This window comes from Octodon degus, unplaced genomic scaffold, assembly GCF_000260255.1.
Source record: "Octodon degus isolate 3935 unplaced genomic scaffold, OctDeg1.0 scaffold00112, whole genome shotgun sequence".
Taxonomy (NCBI): domain Eukaryota; kingdom Metazoa; phylum Chordata; class Mammalia; order Rodentia; family Octodontidae; genus Octodon; species Octodon degus.
This window is the reverse complement of record NW_004524688.1, coordinates 5,306,560-5,323,973: the sequence shown is the minus strand read 5'-3', so window position 1 is coordinate 5,323,973 and position 17,414 is coordinate 5,306,560. Positions and strand designations below refer to the sequence as shown.

At 41.7% G+C, this 17,414-nt stretch overlaps 1 pseudogene; it reads right to left on the bottom strand.

Moving 5' to 3' along the window:
* Window positions 1-13,369: 13,369 nt before the first annotated feature.
* LOC101559594 lies at window positions 13,370-14,283 on the bottom strand (annotated as a pseudogene).
* Between the last annotated feature and the right edge of the window lie 3,131 nt (window positions 14,284-17,414).

Here is a 17,414-nt window from a genome sequence, read left to right as displayed (position 1 = left end):
TTTTTAGTACAGAGTCCACAGGGTCTCACTATGTAGATTGGACTTGTAGTGATCCTCCTGTTTTCAGCCTCCCAAGTGCCAGCATTACAGGCGTGCACCACCACACCCAGTCTCAGTCACCATCTCAGGGTATCCCGGGGGTGGGACCAGCACAGCACACCTGGGATTGAACCCTGGTCCCTGTGTCTGCATAAGCAGGTGCTTTAATCAATGAGACCCATTCTGATGATAGCAAACCTAATGCAGATTGCAGCTTTCACGAGGAGAACGTGGGCTACACAGCTGCCTGGCACACCCCAGGCAGTGGGGTGTTGATGGACCCACACCAACACGTCATTGCTTTTTGTGTGGGACACTCTGTGGGCCTGGACAAATACATAACAATATAGATACCCCACTAATTACAGTGTCACCCAGAGTAATTTCACTGCCCTAAAAGTCCCTAGTTCACTGCCTGCTTATTCCTCCCTCCTAGCTGTGGCCACCACTGATCTCTTACCATCACCACAGGGGATTTTGCTTTGTTTTTAGAAAAACAAAACCCATTTTAAAAAAATACAGAATTTCAAAGCAAGATAAGGGGAAATTAACAGTGGTTATTATATCACATATTATTATCTTCCAAGTAGTTGCTCAGATTACAAGATACAGGCACGCAAAACTGATCAAACTATATGAGCACAACCATTTCCTTCAATGACTAATAGAAATTAGTAGTACAGTTATCTTAGTTATCTTGTATATACTTATTTTTTTCTTCCTTCATTCCAGTTGTTCTTTCCTACTGAGCAGTTTCTTTTCCTTTCACAATATCTATTCTGTATTTTGCATCTTACATACTCTCTTTTAGTTTCTTTCTTTTTTCTTTTCTTTTTTTTTTTTTTTTTCTACAACCAGGCATTGAACTCAGGACCTTGTGCTTGCCAGGGAAGTGCTTATTCTACTGAGCTATCCCCTTGGCCCCTCTTTTAGTGTCTTATACTAGAGAAATGATACAACGTTTACACATGTGAGTCTGATTTATTTCACTCTGAGTATGGTTTCTAGTTGTATCCATTTACCTATAAAAGCCTCAAGTTTATCCTTTTCATAGTTGAGTAGTACTTCACATCTTTTTTATCCATTCCTCAGGTGATAATCTTGTTCCAAGATTTAGTTATTACAAATTGTGTTGCTACAAACATTGGTGTAAATAGATCACTGTGGTATGATGTTTTTAAGTTTTCTGGGAAGATACCCAGAGAGGGAATAGTTGGGTCAAATGAGACCTCTAATCCTAGTTTTTTTAAGAAATCTCTGTAATGATTTCCACAGTAGTTTTCCACCAAAAGTGGAAAAGCGTTCCTTTTTCCCCAAAGGGTTGAGATGGAATCTCAGTGTTGCTCTAATTTGCAACTCTCAAATGACCAATGATGTTGAACACTTTTTCATATATTTATTTACCACTTACATTTCTTTATCTAAGAAGTGTGCATTCATCTCAGAGGCCCATTTTTGAATTGGGTCTTTGAGTTTGTGGGAACCTGATTTTTTTTTTAATTCTTTATATGTTCCAGATAGAAGTCTTTTGTCTGAGGGACAGTAGACTAAAATTTTTTCCCATTGTGTGGATTTTCTTTTCACTGTTGGTGATTTCTTTCGATGTGCAAAAACTTTTTAATCAGATGAGATCCCAGTTGTTGATTCTTTGAAATATTTCCTGAGCAGTTTGGGTTTTGTTCATGAACTCTGCCTAACCTTATGTCTTCAAGATTTCTACCTACTTTTTCTTATAGTAGAGTTAGTGTTTCTCTTCGTTATTTAGATCTGTGATCCTCTTTTTTTTTGGTGGTGCTGGGAATTGAACTCAAGACCTTGTGCTTGCCAGGCAAGTGCTTATTCTACTGAGCTATCTCCCCAGCCCCTCTGTGATCCATTTTGACTTTAGGTTCATGCATGGTGATGGACATAGGCTAATTTTAGTTTTTGGCATGTGAAACACCAGTATTTCCAGCACCATTTGTAAAAGAGGGTTTTTTCCGGTAAACATGTTTGGACCTTTTGTCAAAGATAAGGTGGCTGAGTGTGTTTAGAGCTGTATCTCCATTTTCTAATATGTTCCACTGGTCAGGTCTTTTTTTTTTTTTCCAAAACCATGCTAATTTTGTTATAGTAGCTTTTAGTACAATTTCTTTTTTTTTTAATTTTTATTTTATTTATTTTTATTTTATTTTTATTTATTTATTTTTTCTTTGGTGGAACTGGGGATTCAACTCAGGCCCCTGTGCTTGCCAGGGAAGCGCTTATTCCTCTGAGCCATCTCCCCGGCCCTTTAATATTATTTCAGGTCAGCAATTGTGATGCCTCTTGCCTTGCCTTTATTGTCCAGGATTTCCTTTGCTATTCTATGTCTTGTCTAGTTTCAGATGGATTTTAGGAGTATTTTTTATTCTAGACCTGTAAGGTATAGTAATAGTATTTTCATTGGGATTGCATTGAATCTGTATCACAGTTTAAAGAGTACGGCCACTTTCACAATGGTGGTTCTTCCCATCCATGAACAAGGAACATCTTTTCTGATATCCTCTTCAATCTCCACTATTAGAGTATTGTAATTTTCAATGCATGGATCTTTTGCTTCCTTTGTTAGACTAATTCCTATTTACTTATTTATTTTTGGATGTTATTATGAAGGGTGGTTTCCTTAATTTCTCTCAGTGAGTTTGTTGTTTGTGTACAGGAATGCTATTGATTTTTGAGTGTTGACTTTGTATCCAATTATGCTACTAAATTTGCTTATTAATTCTAGTAGTCTTTTGGTGGAGTTTGGGGGATCTTTTATGTAGACTATCATGTCATCTGCAAATAATGATATTTAAACTTCTTCCTTTCCTATCTTTATTCCTTTTATTTCTCTTGTCTAATTGCTCTGGCTAATATTTTCACAACTGTATTGAATACAAGTGGTGGAAGTGTATATTATTGTCTTGTTCCTGATTTTAGAATGAAAGTTTCCAGGTTTTATCCATTTAGTATAATGTTAGCTGTTGGCTTGTCATAGATGGATTTTATCAGGTTGAGGTAAAGGCCATATATTCCAATTTGCTGTAGGTTTTTTTTTATAATCATGAATGGGTGTTGAACTTTACCAAAAGCTTTTCCTACATCTGTTGAGATGATCATGTAATTTTTGTCTTTGGCTCTGTTGTTATAGTGTATTATGTTTGTTTATTTATTTGTGTATGTTGAAACATCCCTACATTTCTGGGATGAATTCTATTTGATCATCATATATAATCTTCCTGATGATTTGCTGCATCCTATTTGCTAGTATTTTATTGATGATTTTTGAGTCTATATTCATTAAGGAAATTAGCCTGTAGTACTCTTGTATTGGTCTTTCCCTGATTTTGATATCAGGGTAATACTTGCCTCCAGGAATGAGTTAGGGAGAATTACTTCCCTTTCAATTTCATTAAAGAGTTTAAGGAGTATTTGTGTTAAATCTTCTCTAAATTTCTTGTAGAACTCAGCTGTGAGTCCATCAGGATCTGGGCTTTTGTTTGTTGGTAACTTTTTAATTACATTTGTTTTCTATTAACTGATACTGGGTTATTCAGAATTTTTATATCTTCTTGATTCAGCTTTGGTAATAGATACATTTCTAGGAATCTATCCATTTCTTTTGTGTTTTCTATCCTATGAGAGTAAAATATTTTCAAAGTAAGTATTGATACTCTTTTGAATTTCTATAGGATCTGTAGTGATTTCACCTGTTTCATTCTTCATTTTATGAATTTGAGTCTTTCCTTTTCTTGATAAGGTTGGCTAGGGGTTTATCAATTTTATTTATTCTTTCAAAGAATCAACTCTTTAATTCATTAATACTTTGTGTTGTTGTCTTAGTCTTGATCATGTTAATTTCTTCTCTGCTCTTGTAATGTCCTCTCCTCTTGGGGCTTTGGGATTGACTTGATCTCTTTTCTTTTCTTTTCTTTTCTTTTCTTTTCTTTTCTTTTCTTTTCTTTTCTTTGTTTTTTGTGGAAGCTTAAAGTGCAGCATTAGGTTGATTATTTGTGTTTGTTCTGTTTTCCTGTTGTGAGAACTCACTACCATAAATTTCCCTCGCAGCACTACTTTCATTGCACCCCACAGGTTCCAGTAAGTTGTATTTGCATTTTGTTTGATTGCAGGTATTATTTAATTTCTTCTTTAATTTCATGTGTGTACCACTGGTTCTTCAGAAAGGTGTTACTTAATTTCCATTTGTTTATGTAGTTTTTTGTAGTTTCTTTTGTTATTAATTTCCAACTTCATTACACTGTGGTCAGATAAGAAGCATGGGATAATTTCAATCCCTTTGCATTTACTTAAGTATGTTCTATGATCCACTTTTGAGAACATCCCATGTGCCGCTGAGAAGAACACATATTCTGATGTCTCGGGTAGAACGCTCTGTAAAGGTTTACTAAGTCCACTTGTTCACAGGTTTGGTTTAATTCTGTTATATCTTTGCTAATTTTTTGTTTAGTTGATCTATCTCTTTGTGACAATGGAATATTAAAGGTCCCATTATAATTGTTGTTGCTATTTTGGTTTTTCAGGTCTATTAATATTTGTCTTATCACTTCTCGGCCTTTTGGTTGAGATCAAGTGTAATATTTGTCTTATATAGTTGGGTGCTCCCATATGTGGTACCTATATATTTATAATAGTTACCTCTTCCTCTTGAATTTTTCCCTTAACAAGTATGGGGGCTGGTGAGATGGCTCAGTGGTCTAAAGCACCTACTTAGAACAAGCTTAGCAAAGCACAGGGACTGCGGTTCAATCCCCCAGCACCACATGCCAGCCAGCCCCGCCCCCTGGTGGGCTGAGCTGGCCACACACACATAAATAAATAAATAAAATAAAAAAAAAAAAAAAAAAAAAAAAACCAAGTATGTAGTGGCCTTCTCCCTTGCCCTTTTAAAAATGTTTTTAGGGGCTGGCAAGATACCTCAGTGGTCTAAAGTGCCTGCTTAGGCAAGCTTAGGCAGGCACAAGGGACTGCAGTTCAATCCCTGATACCACATGCCACGCCAGCCTCAGGATGGGCTGAACCAGCCCCCCAAAAAATGTTTTTAAAAAGAATAAGAATAGTGAAAAAAACCACAATAGAAGCCATAGAGAATTTCACAAAACAAGATGGTAAGAATTTATCAGTGGTTATTACATTATATATTGCTGTCTTCAAATTAGCTATTCAGATTACCAGATATAAGCATGAAAAATTGGTCAAAAATTTAAAAGAAGAAAAATTAAGCATTAACTGTTCCTTTCTTTATCTCTTTTGATCAATCTTGGTGTGAAGCTCACATTGTCTGTAAAGAGTATAGATACCCATATTATTTATTTGTTTGTTTGTTTGTTTGTTTGTTTTGGTTCCTGTTGCATGGAGTATTTTTTTTTCTATCCTCTGACTTTCAGTCTATGAGTTTCTTTTTGAGTTAAATGTGTTTCTTGTATACAGCACACTGTTGTATCTTGGTTTTTAAAATTTAATTTATTTGATATAGGGTCTTACTATGCAGTTCAGACTTGTAATGATCTTCCTGTGTCAGCCTCCCCACCACTGGGATTACAGATATTCACCACCATGCCAGGTTTCAGGGCCAACATGGCATTCCTAGGGTTCTGGAACCAGCACAGCATGCAGTGCTGGGGGTTGAACTTGGGAACTTGCACTTGCCAGGCAGGTGCTTAGACCACCAAACTATCTCTCCAGCCCTGGATCATATTCTTGATCCATTTTGCCTATTTTTTTCTTTTGATTGGTGAATTCAGGCCTTCTACATTGATTATAACTGATACATATTGGCTTATCCTTGTTTTCTACAGTTGGTTCCCTTCTTTCCCTCTCTATTTAATTACTTGCTCTGCTTGGCGGTTTCTTTCTCATGCTGTTCTCAGAATTGTGGTCATTTTTGTCTTTATCTAGAATATCTTTCAGTACTCTTTGTGGGGTTGGTGTGGTGGTCATGAATTTCTTAAGTTGTTCTTTGTCATGGAAACATTTTATTTCTCCATTAATTTTGAAAGATACTTTGCCAGGTACACCAATCCGGCTTAGAAGTTGTTTTCTCTCAGGACTTAAAATGCTTCACTCCAAGCTGTTCTTGACTTGAGGATTTGTATTGCAAAGTCTGTTGTGATTTTTATGGGGTTTCCTTCATAGGTGATCTTTTTTTTTTTTAACACTAGCAAGTTTTTTTTCTTCCTGTATTTAGAAGAGAGACTACAAGGTCTACAGGGTTTTGCTACGTAGATCAGACTCATAGTGATTCTCCTGTTTACAGCTTCCCAAGCACTGGGATTATAGGCGCACACCACCATGCCCAGCCTCAATCATTGTTCCAGTGAGCCCCAGAGGCAGGGCAGGCATGGCATGCTGGAATCAAACCCCGGCCATGAGTTAATCTCAAACTCTAGAAGTCTCCACCCTATGACTGCATGAGGCTTTGGGGGGACAACTAGACACAACCATAATACCAGTCTATAACATCCTTTTAAAAATTCACAAAACAGGTCACCAACCTCCCACCCCACCATTCAAAAAAGCCCTAAAAAGAGAGGCCCACCCAGCTCTTCTGTTTCCACAACAGTGTGGATTAAGCGGGCAAGCCCTGCTGTCTGTGTGTACCTGACTGAACTGCAGTCTTACCTTGCCTATCCAGGGAAACCCTCAATGCCAGGCCTGGTGACTCTGGAGGGCTTGCCAGCCAAAGATGTAGCCTGTGAGATGATGATGAATTTCTCACTGAAGGGCTCCAGAGGCCAAGATTTGGCACCTTCCCTGCAGCCATGTTTGAAGATCCACTGGTCAGCACAGGCCGAGCAGAAGCCAGACTATCCATTTCAAATTCCAAGCTTGTCCATCCCAAATTTCCATTGGAATGTGCCACAGAGCCCTGAGATACCTCTCTCTGCAGCAACACCACCACACCCCTCCCTTGGCACAGTCTGGCCCCCTGTGGGATTTAAATTGGATGGACTCAGCTTTGTGTCTGGCATCAGTTGGTGGTTGTTGGGGTGCCTGCTAACCCCTTCCTTTCAACACAGCCAGCAGCGCAGCCCAGGAATAAGACAGTCTTTTCCCTTTGGACTCAGTCTTTGCAGAGTCAAACTCCATTTGAAGTTCATTCAGCAATACCTTTCAATGTGTTTTATATTATATATAATTTTGATGGCCGTTTTTTAAGAAATAAAAATTGACCTTAGAATTTATCATCACCCCGGTTCCACCAAAAAAAGAAAAAAAAAGAATTTATCATCAGATGAACTTTGTAAGGATTCGAATGTTAATGTTTTTCAAGGTAAATGAGACTATCCCTGAAATGGTAGAGTGTGTGGCACTCTGACACCCTGAGGAAGTGATCAAACACCATGTGTCACTGACCTCTGCCACTGGCGGCTTCCCTTCTTGGCTGCAGGGGGACTAGATCCCATGAGGATGACTTCAAGAAACTTTGCTTTCTGTTTTGTCACTTCAGCTCTGTATCTTGATCTTTCTAGGGTTACAGGCATACAAGGTAGCCCTGGGTTTTGCCTGTGCAGAAGTGAGGAGTGACAGGTAGTGTAGGTACATAACAGTGCAGTTGTCTGGGCGTGTGGTTCCTGCAGTGTGTAAGTGAACTCAGCTGCTGTAGTTCTAGGCATGAAAGGGCAGGACAACAAGAGCACAGGGCAAGCATTTCCTCATCAGTGTCTTCATTAGCAGAAAGGTGATAATGAATTTTGTTTCGCTCAGACTCAGATTTGTAATAAAATGCCAAATTCTCTCAAAAAAAAAAAAATTCAGGTGTGTGTCTTCCAATTTTTTCTATGTTGATGTCTCCTAGACTTGTTCTGGGAGGACTGGAAGTCTGAGATTGCATTTTGCTTCTTTGTCTTGTCATTTTCACCTGTTGGCTTGTATTTCAGGCTTTTCCATCTCACTAGTCCCACCCGTGCGTCATGTGTGTCTCAGTGGCTGTCATTCCCCTAATGGCCTAGTCCCATGGTCTATCACAGTAGCTATTTTGTCTTTTCCAGAATGTCATGTAATTGCGACCACAAATCATGTCGACTTTCCAGATTGCTTCTTTCAATTAGTAATATGCCTCTAAGCTTCCACAGCTTTGGCGGCTTGATGGTTCCCTTCTGGGTGTTGACCCATTCACCTCCTGAAGGACATCTTAGTTGTGCATAGCTGCTGCTGTTGCTTCATCTTTTTCTTCTCCTTCTTTTTCTTTACCTCCCTTCTTTCTCCTCCTCCTTCTTCTTTAAGACAGGGTCTCACCATGTAGTTTAGGCTGGATTTGAACTCACTGTGTAGCCCAAATTGGCCTTGAACTCATGGTGATTCTTCTGCCTCAACCTTGCAGGTACCTGGATTATAAGTGTGCACCACCATGCCTCGCCTTGCTCCCAGCCTCTGACAATTATGAGTAATGGTGTTGTCAACATCTGCACACCAGTCTATCCGTAGACCTACATTTTCAATTCTTCTGGATAAATATCAAGGGCAGGCTTTTTCTCCTGTGCTGTTTCCTAGCCACCATGTTCACAACACCATCCTACTATGATTTTTCTGCTTTGAAGCCACTTGACCATGGACTAAAACCTCCACCACAACGAGCCAAATAAACCACATTCTGCTTTGAGTTGTACATTTCAGACACTTTGTCCCAGCAATGAGAATGTTGGCCACTACATAATTATTTGTATGTTTCTCCTGACAAGGTACCTCTTCAGGCCTTTTGCTCATTTTTTAACCCAGTCACCTATAGTTTTTTTTTAAATTATAACTGTAAACTTTTATTTTTTTCCACAATTTTATTGAGAAACAAATAGCAATGAGACAGTTTCAAACCAAATTGGTAGGACAATTTCAATAATTAACACATTGCATACACTCTTCCTAGTGGTTAATTGCAGCACAAGATGCAGACTTGATATCCTATTTACAAACACCATTAGAACAAATCCTTCTATTCATTAAGAGAATGTAACTATATATCTATCCTAACCACTTTGAATACACAGATACAAAATGGACATTCATTTGTATCCCCTTTTTTTGTTAAGTTCCATCATTCAAATATTATAGGTGTGTAAACTAAGCAAAATATTCTAAAAGAGTTCAGTAGTCCATAATAGTATTGGGTCTTCCACTTCACTGGCAATGTCAGAAATTGTTGATCTGAGTTCCTTACAGCTCAACATAACACCATGGCTTTACTTCTTATACTTCGTTTTTATACTTTTCTGCTAGATGGTTAAGACCAAGGTAAAGCAGGACCTATGCAACAAGAGTTGTGGCTTTTGGGTCTGAGAAGGTCAGTGAAATCCCCTCAGGATTTATCCTGAGATCCTGTACCTCAGATTGTAGAACCTTTGTCAGTGTCAGCCATGTGGATGAGTCACGGCCATTGCTTGGCCAATGTGCTCTCTGTGAAAGCCTGAGAGAATGTTTTCTCTCCATGTAACTCTCCTTAGGCACACTCTACATCATCGATCACTTTCCTCTTTGGCCCCATAATCTCCTTGATCAGAAAATTTGGGACACTACTGAGTTACATGATGTTGCAGTACAAGTTCTCATATGTCCTGAGTCTTAAGTGACCTTGGAAGGCTAGGGTCAAAATGTTGGCTTTCCTTGCGGCCCTCCTTTTTCTCTAATTTTGGTCTGCAAACTTAGGTTGTTAACCCTCCAGAAGACAAGCTTATTGTTATTACCATACAACCTAGGCTGTTAAGCTTAACCTCACTATCTGTCTGAATATCAAACATCTTGGACATAACATGGAACAGGTATTTTTCATCAAGTATTGATATGTTGAACTTTAAGTCCCTATAGAATATGATGAAAAAACATTTAAAAATTAGAATATATTTTTAAAATAGGCATAAAGAATTATATACTTATGTTTACATATAAGTCCAAAAATCTAACCATATACAACCTTGAAGCAGGACAGTCCCACAATATTCCTTTTCCTATCTCTTGCCTTCATTCACCACCCTCTTCTTTTGAATAAGCATCTACCTAAGAGACGGCACAGCAGCAACTGGCATGTCATGACAAGCAGCCCGTATTCAGAAGACCAGAATGACTGGCACTCCAAGCATGAAACTACTATTACAGATTACCATCTTCAGGGCAGTTGCTTAGTCACTTAATGTCTTCATGTTATTTCAAAAGTTCTTCATATGTTTTGGTGGCAGTCCTTTTTTAAATATGCCTATGGTTGACTTTGTTTTCTTGAAAATATCCTTTCTGAAGATAGAGTTTTAACTTAGATGAATCTCAATTTATCAACTATTTCGTTCATGGACTGTGCCTTTGGAGTTATATCTAATAAGTAATCACCATCCCCAAAGTCATCCAATGCTGTTCTGTGTGTGATCTATAGGAGTTTCATTGTTTTGCCATCTACATAGAGATCTTTGATCTCTTTAACGCCTGCTTTGTCTGAAATTAATGTTACTATGCTCAGTTTCTTTTGATCAGTGTTAGCATGGCCTACCTTTATCTGTTTAATCTATATGTGTCTTTATATATAAAGTAGGTTTCTTATAGGCACCACGTAGTTGGACATCAGTGGGGAGTTTTGTTTGTATTTGGTACTGGGGATTGAACCCAGGGCCTTTGCACTGAGCCCTGCAAAAGCTTTTTTACTTTGAGACAGGACCTCACAAACTCACTAAGTGGCCCAGGCTAGATCCTAGCTTGCAATCCTGATCCTTCTGCCTCCCCAAGGGCTGGGTTTGCAGATGTCATCATTCCTGGCTTGTTTGATGATTAATTTTGATTATATCTTTTAATTGATGTGTTCATTTCATTGATATTTATGGCTTTATAGATTTAATGCTGTTGATATATGCCATATTTTCTAGTATTTATATTTGTTGCCTTTTTCCTTTGTTCCTAGTTTTTTTATACTTTTTCTATTTTTTGTGGTTTTAATTTTTTTATCATCCCATTTCTCTCCATTCTTATTATGGAGAGAAATTATATAATTTCTCCATATAAGAATGGAGAGAAATACACATCTTTTTTTGTTTTTTAACCAGGGATTGAATTCATGAGCTTGTGCTTGCCAGGCAGGCACTTCTGCCACTGAGCTGTCTCCCTAGTCCCTCTATGTTACACTTCTTTTTGAACATTTTTAGTGGTTGTCCTTAAGTGGAATGCAATATAGCAGTATAAAACTAATCTATAACTCCATTTTCAATTGATCCTATACAACTTCATAAGTAGTACAAATATCTTATAGTGACAAAGTGTCTGTAACCCAGCCTCTTATTCCTTGTGTCATTGCTGTCACTTGTGTCACTTACACACCAACATATGTACATATGTTTGTACATATTTACATAATGCACACATAAGCAAATGTGTTAACATCATTATTTTGAACAAACTTATCTGTCAGATAAATTAAGGATAAGAAAATAAGACTTATGCTTTTACTTATTCTTTCTTTAATGCTCTTCTTTCTATTACGTATATCAGAATTAACCTGCATAGCTTTCCTTCTCTCTAAGAGCTCTTAACATTACTTACAAGGCAAGTATACTACGACATAGTTACTCAATTCTCGTTTGCCTGAGGTCTCTGCTTCTACCTCACCTTTGAAGGATGTGATGGTTTGTATCTAGATCTCCCTCCCAAAACTTCATGCAGTCACTGGTGGGGTTTTTCGGAGGTGGCTGGATGTAGGATTATGATGCTGGGATTAAGCGTATTGATTACTAATTGGTCTACTGACTGGTTTAGCATAGTTCTGGGTGTGGATAATGAGAAGGCCCACGTGTGGGTGGCACCACGTGAAAGGCTGGAAGGCATGAAAGGAAGAAGCAGGCCTGCTGCTTGCTGCCTTCTGCTTGCCCTGCTCCACTATGGACTGTTTCCTCTTCCTCTTCTTCCTCCTCTTCCTCCTCCTCTTCCTCTTCTTCTTCTTCTTTGTGTTTAGCACAGGGTCTGCAGGGTCTCAAGACATGGATTGGACCTGTAGTGATCTTCCTATTCTTAGCCTCCCAAGCACTAGGATTAGAAGCGCATGACACCACGCCCTGGCCCAGTTGCCATCTCAGCGCGCCACGGGGGCAGGGCCAGCACAGCATGCTGGGGATCATACCCTGGCCGCTGCACTCTGCCCAAGCAGGCACTTTAGTCCGCTGAGCTGTCTGTCTGGCCCTTTCTCTTTGATTTTCTGAAGGCTGACTGTGACACGTCCAGGTGAGGTACTCTGAGTTGTGCTGCTTTCTTTGCTTTCAGCATTCATTCTGCCTCATCTCCCCTGCAATTCCCAGGTCTGTGTCAGACATTAATTTGAGAAAATTCTGTCGCTCTTGCTGCAAATATTGCTCTACCTCTCTGTCCCTTTCTTTTTCTCAAATGATGTACTTCTTGTAGCTGTCCCATAGATCATGGATGTTTGGGTCTGTCTTCTATTTTAGTCTGGCTTTTTTTTTCCCCTTGTTTTTCAATTTGGGGAATTCCTGTTTCCTATCCTAAAGCTCACATTCTCTTCACATCTATGTCCCATCTCCTCAAGAGCTTGTTGAAAGCCATCTTTGTTTCTGTTACAGTGTTTTACAGCTCTAACAGTTCTTATTTATTTTTTGTGTGTGTGTGTGATTTTGAACATAAGTTTAATCATGTGAGATCAGCAGATGACAAAAGGCACTAAAGGAGCAGAAACAAGGTCCACAAAGTTAGGTGAGAACTTTTAGACAGTTTAGGTTTAGGGCAATCACCAGACTAGACTTTTTTTTTTTTTTTTTTTTTGGAACCAGGGATTGAACTCAGATCCTTGCGTTTTGAACTATTTTTTTAAACACTGAAAATAAGACTTTTTGCCACAAGAAACCAAAACAACATATTAAAACTAGTTCCTAGGACTGTCCATAAATTTTTTAAAACATGCTATTAATTGGTGTTTGTGTATGTGCAGAATGGGGCCTTGACGCAGTATGTCCCTGGCCCATTCATTTATGGAGACTGACCCCAGGGTCTTTACTATATTCCTAAATTCTTTTTTGGGAGGTGGGGGACAGGGTCTTGCCAAGTTGCCCAGGCAGGGCCCAAACTGTTCACCTGTGTCGGCTCCCATACTTCCAGGTTACATAAAGGCAAATGCCACTAAATCCACCTTTTAACTTCTCTTTAATGTTGTGCTTTCTTTGGTAAATCTACTCAAAATGCTGAATTTCATTTTAGGACTTAATTCATGTCTTAGAGGGCCCTAAATTGATGGTTGAGACATGTTACTGTGAACCCTGGTGCACTGCTGGCGAACCTTTTTGCACTGACAGCAAATGGTATAAGCAGTCAACTGCGGCACACATGCCACAGGCTAGCCACCACTGCTGTAATGACCAGCATCTTCCCTTTAACGTGTCTAAGTATCTTTTCACTAAGTGACCATTCTCAAAGATCTGCTTGAGAGGAACCAGAGTATGGCCCAGTGGTAGAGTGCACGCAAAGAGGGCCTAGCTCTGATCCCCTAGTGCTGAAAAAAAAAAAAAGTGTGAAAGGAGAGAAAGAGAATAAACATTATGAATTAAACACCTATGAAGTCTTCCTCACTTCTGCTGTAGTGCAGCAGTTGATCGTCCAGCCCGTAGTAGTCTATGAGTTCAGTAAGGCTTAGTTTCTTGTTCTCTGCAGACATAGCTGACTGCAACTCATGAAGCAGCAGCTGGCTACAGCTTCTCCACTTCTGTACCAGCAGCTATAACTGCAACAGGTCATTCTTTGATCTATACATCGTGACTAGTTTTAGCCTCCGAAGGACATCTTCCTTCTCCTGCACCTGCTTCACCAAATCTGCTTTTTCTTCCTTTAATTCTTGTTTAAGACTGTCATGCGCAAAATCATTTTGGAGAGCATCGCAGGACATGGTACCAAGCAACTCAGATCCACACGCACTGATATTCTTGCAAGTACTTTTCAAGTATGTCTGTTTTTCAGATTCACTCTCTATGTGTTTAAAACTTTCTTGAAACTGCAGTTTTCCTCTGTTGAAGATGCTGGTTTCTCTGAAAAAGTTTGATCATTTTCTTCATTCTCTATTTTAAGGTGTTTTACCACACTACAAGGGGAATTAAATGAAAACCTTGTTTTCCTTAATCTTTCTTTAAGTGTTGCACTCATGGGCGCTTTCCGTGAGCTACTTGTATAGGGAGATGGTAGATTCGCACAGGCCTGTGGAGTGTGGGGGAAAATCACAGCCGGGTCTGGCGGGCTTTCCATCTTGGAAATGAAATCTTGCTTTACTTCGCATGGCTGTGTCCAGGTCCTGGGAATGGCGCCTCCCCTAGTCTTTTTTTTTTTTCCCTGGGAATTTCCATATCTCTTCTGGGTCAGATTTTCATTGCTACTACTAAATGCCTAAGAAAAAGAATTTTGGGGGAGGAAAGATTTACTTTGGGTCACAGTTTCAGAAGTCTGCTATATGAGCTGAACTGACAGCCCAACTCAGGCCCCAGTCAGTGGCCCTTGTCCCCAATCCCTCACCAGGGCCTGGGTCTCAGTGGGAACATCACTTGCTTGCCCAGAGTCTGGAAGGTCCTGTTTGCACACAAGTTTTTCAGCTGTGCCCAGGTGAACAGGGAGACTGGGCAACAGCTCTGGGATGAAAGGGTGATTACTAATTGGTCTACTGATTGATTTCTGTTACTAAGAAACATAGGGTTTATGTCTGGAAGAATCTGGGTAAGGTGAAGAGCATTTTTGGCCAAATGGAATCAGATTTGGCCCAAGTCAGGTCTGAATGTGGCTCATCTTGGGGCTGGGGTCTCCTCCAAGAGGTATGAAAGGGCATCCTTTCATCCATGAGCAGCTTTTACAGAAGTTTTTCTAGGTTTCCTTCAGCCCCAACAGCTATGTGTGGTCAGCCCATGAAACTCTGTCTTGGGGGCTGGGCTGCACCCTGCTGGGGGCCAGGGTGGTCAGGAGATGGGTCACCAGGCCCTGTGTTGGCCCAATTTCTGTCCCCTCCTCCTGCCACTCTCCTGAGGCACAGGCTCCTATGCTACCCGGGTCCTGGCAGGAGTGGGCTGAGCGCAGGTATGAGCTAACAGCTGGGAAGACCATGGGCAGGAAGGGCATGTGGTCCATGTTTACCCCTGGAGTGGATCCGCAGCAGATGCTCAGGTGTCTGTTGGCTTCCTCAGCCCCTTGGGCCCCCAAAACTATTTTACTTCTGTAGCTTCAGGAGCCCTGCATGGCAGGTCCAGCCTAGTGGGATAGGTTGAATGCTAAGTGCCCTCAAAACACTGCAAGAATATCTGGTGGGGCTCCAGAGCTACCCTAGGGTATAGATGTAGAGAATCAGTCTCTGTGGAGGCACTGAGTGGACAACCTCTGGTCGACACAGCTGTCACATGCACAGCAAGATGTCCAAGATGGGACCCCGGCCTCAGCCTGTTATGCAGCACCTTGAAAGTGCAACTCAGGAATAAAGGGATACATCCAAGCCCTGGCTGCAGGGAAGCGTCTCTTCGGAGTGTGCTGAGCTGAGGCAAGGCCCCCAACCCTGGGCTCCTTGTCCTCGGCCTGTAGGACCCTGAGTGGTCATACCCCTTATATCCCATGCTGAGTCCTAATCAAAGTTGATGACACTGTGAGGAGCGCCTTTGGGAGTGAGTGGGGTCACAGGGGGAGACCTGGTTCCCGCAAGCTCCTAGTTCTTTCCAACAAGTGAGGACCCAACCAGAAGGTGCCATAAGCAAGCGACGAGGATGACTATCACAAGACCCCAACTGTGCCAGTACCTGGGGCCTGGACTCCCAGCTCAAAAGTTGTGAGGAACACGTTTTTGTGTGTATCAGTTGCCCACTTAGGGAAATTTATGTCAGCAATCCAAGCTCAGATCAGATTTCCCATCCTCCGCCTGACTCCACTGGGTAAGGCATCAGTGACTTCAGTCAGAGACTGACTTCTGGCTTTGTGGCACCGCTAGTCTCTGAGCTGCCTCTGGGTGCTGGGCCACATTGCCTCAGGTACCAGAACTGGTACCAGCTCTACCTCACTGTTGCCTTCATGTTGCCTGTGTCCCATGGGCACACTATAGGGGCAGCAAGAAGCCCTTGGGGCCCATCTCCTGGGAGTTGCATGTGTGTGTGGGAACAGAGCCATGACCACTGCTGGACTGTGTCCCAAGCACCAGGAGATGCCACCCATTCCTGTCACAGGCATCACCCAATAAAACCTTCTGTAGTTGATTGTCTTGGCAGCTCCTTCTTATAGAAACTGGATTATACTATACAAAAGTGACCCAGCCACAATGAGCCCAGTGATGGTCCACAGGTCTTGGGGACCAATGGGGGGCCCTCCTCAGGTCAGGGCTTCCCCTGGCTGTGCCTCATGCTCTGGTGGGCCTCACAAGAGTGGGTCCATGTGAGCACTGGAGGAGCTCCCTAGAACAATACTGCTCGATGCTCCTGCTGTGCTGCCTTAGAGGGTGTTTTCTGGATCAGTGTACCTCTGTGAGAATCAGGGTTCATGTTCTGTGCCAGGGCCAGGAGTGGGGAGAGATTCTCCTGCCGTGGGAGATGGAGCAGGTCCAGGCTGTTGTGGCCAGCTAATCACAGCTCAGCACACAGATGTCCATGGCCCCCATCCCAACATCCCTCAAGGCCAGAGGCTTCCCAGGCCCCAGGCTGCCCGCGGAGCAAGTCAGCCTTACCCACTCTGTAGCGCATGTCTAGCTGCGCAGCAGGGACAGACGCCACAGCGCGGGCGACCCTCAGAGCCCACCTGTTGGGGTGAGGGTCAGTGTGCATGCGCATGTGGTGCCAGGGGAAGGATGATGCCGCAGGGAGCTCTGTGTCCCTCCCGCAGGTGGCTGCAGGGGATGTGCGGTCTTCCAACAGCAGCACTTCGTGTTTCCCTTTCTCTATGCAGATAGAGACACACGGGGTAAAAGTGTGCCCATCTTCCTCTTGGTGCGGGTCTCTTCTTCTCCCTCTTGAAAATCTTGTTATTTTTTGTTGTTATTTTAAAGGTTTTAAACTACAACTGGGTACCACCTGGGTAAGCATTGTTGAGGCTGAGGCTATGATCAGTACTCAGAGAAAGATGTGCTCCATCCTCATCCTCACCCCACCCTCAGCCGAGCGCTAGAGTCACCTGGCACCATTGCAAACGTTTGGTCAATGGAAATATAGTTACTCAGTTGTGAGTCTGCTCTGGAGAGCTAAGAGCCAAGCTTTGGGGAAAACAGGATGTAGACGCTGGTGTAGGCCGGAGGCCCAACACACCATGCAGTCAGATCTGTGCTCCTCCTTGCCTTGGACCTTCCTGGAGCTCAGCAGCCATCAGAAGTGGCCCCAGAGCTCCCCTACCCGCACCTCACCTGCCTGGGATGTGTGGCAGCTCCCAGTGGGATCTGCTCCTTCCTC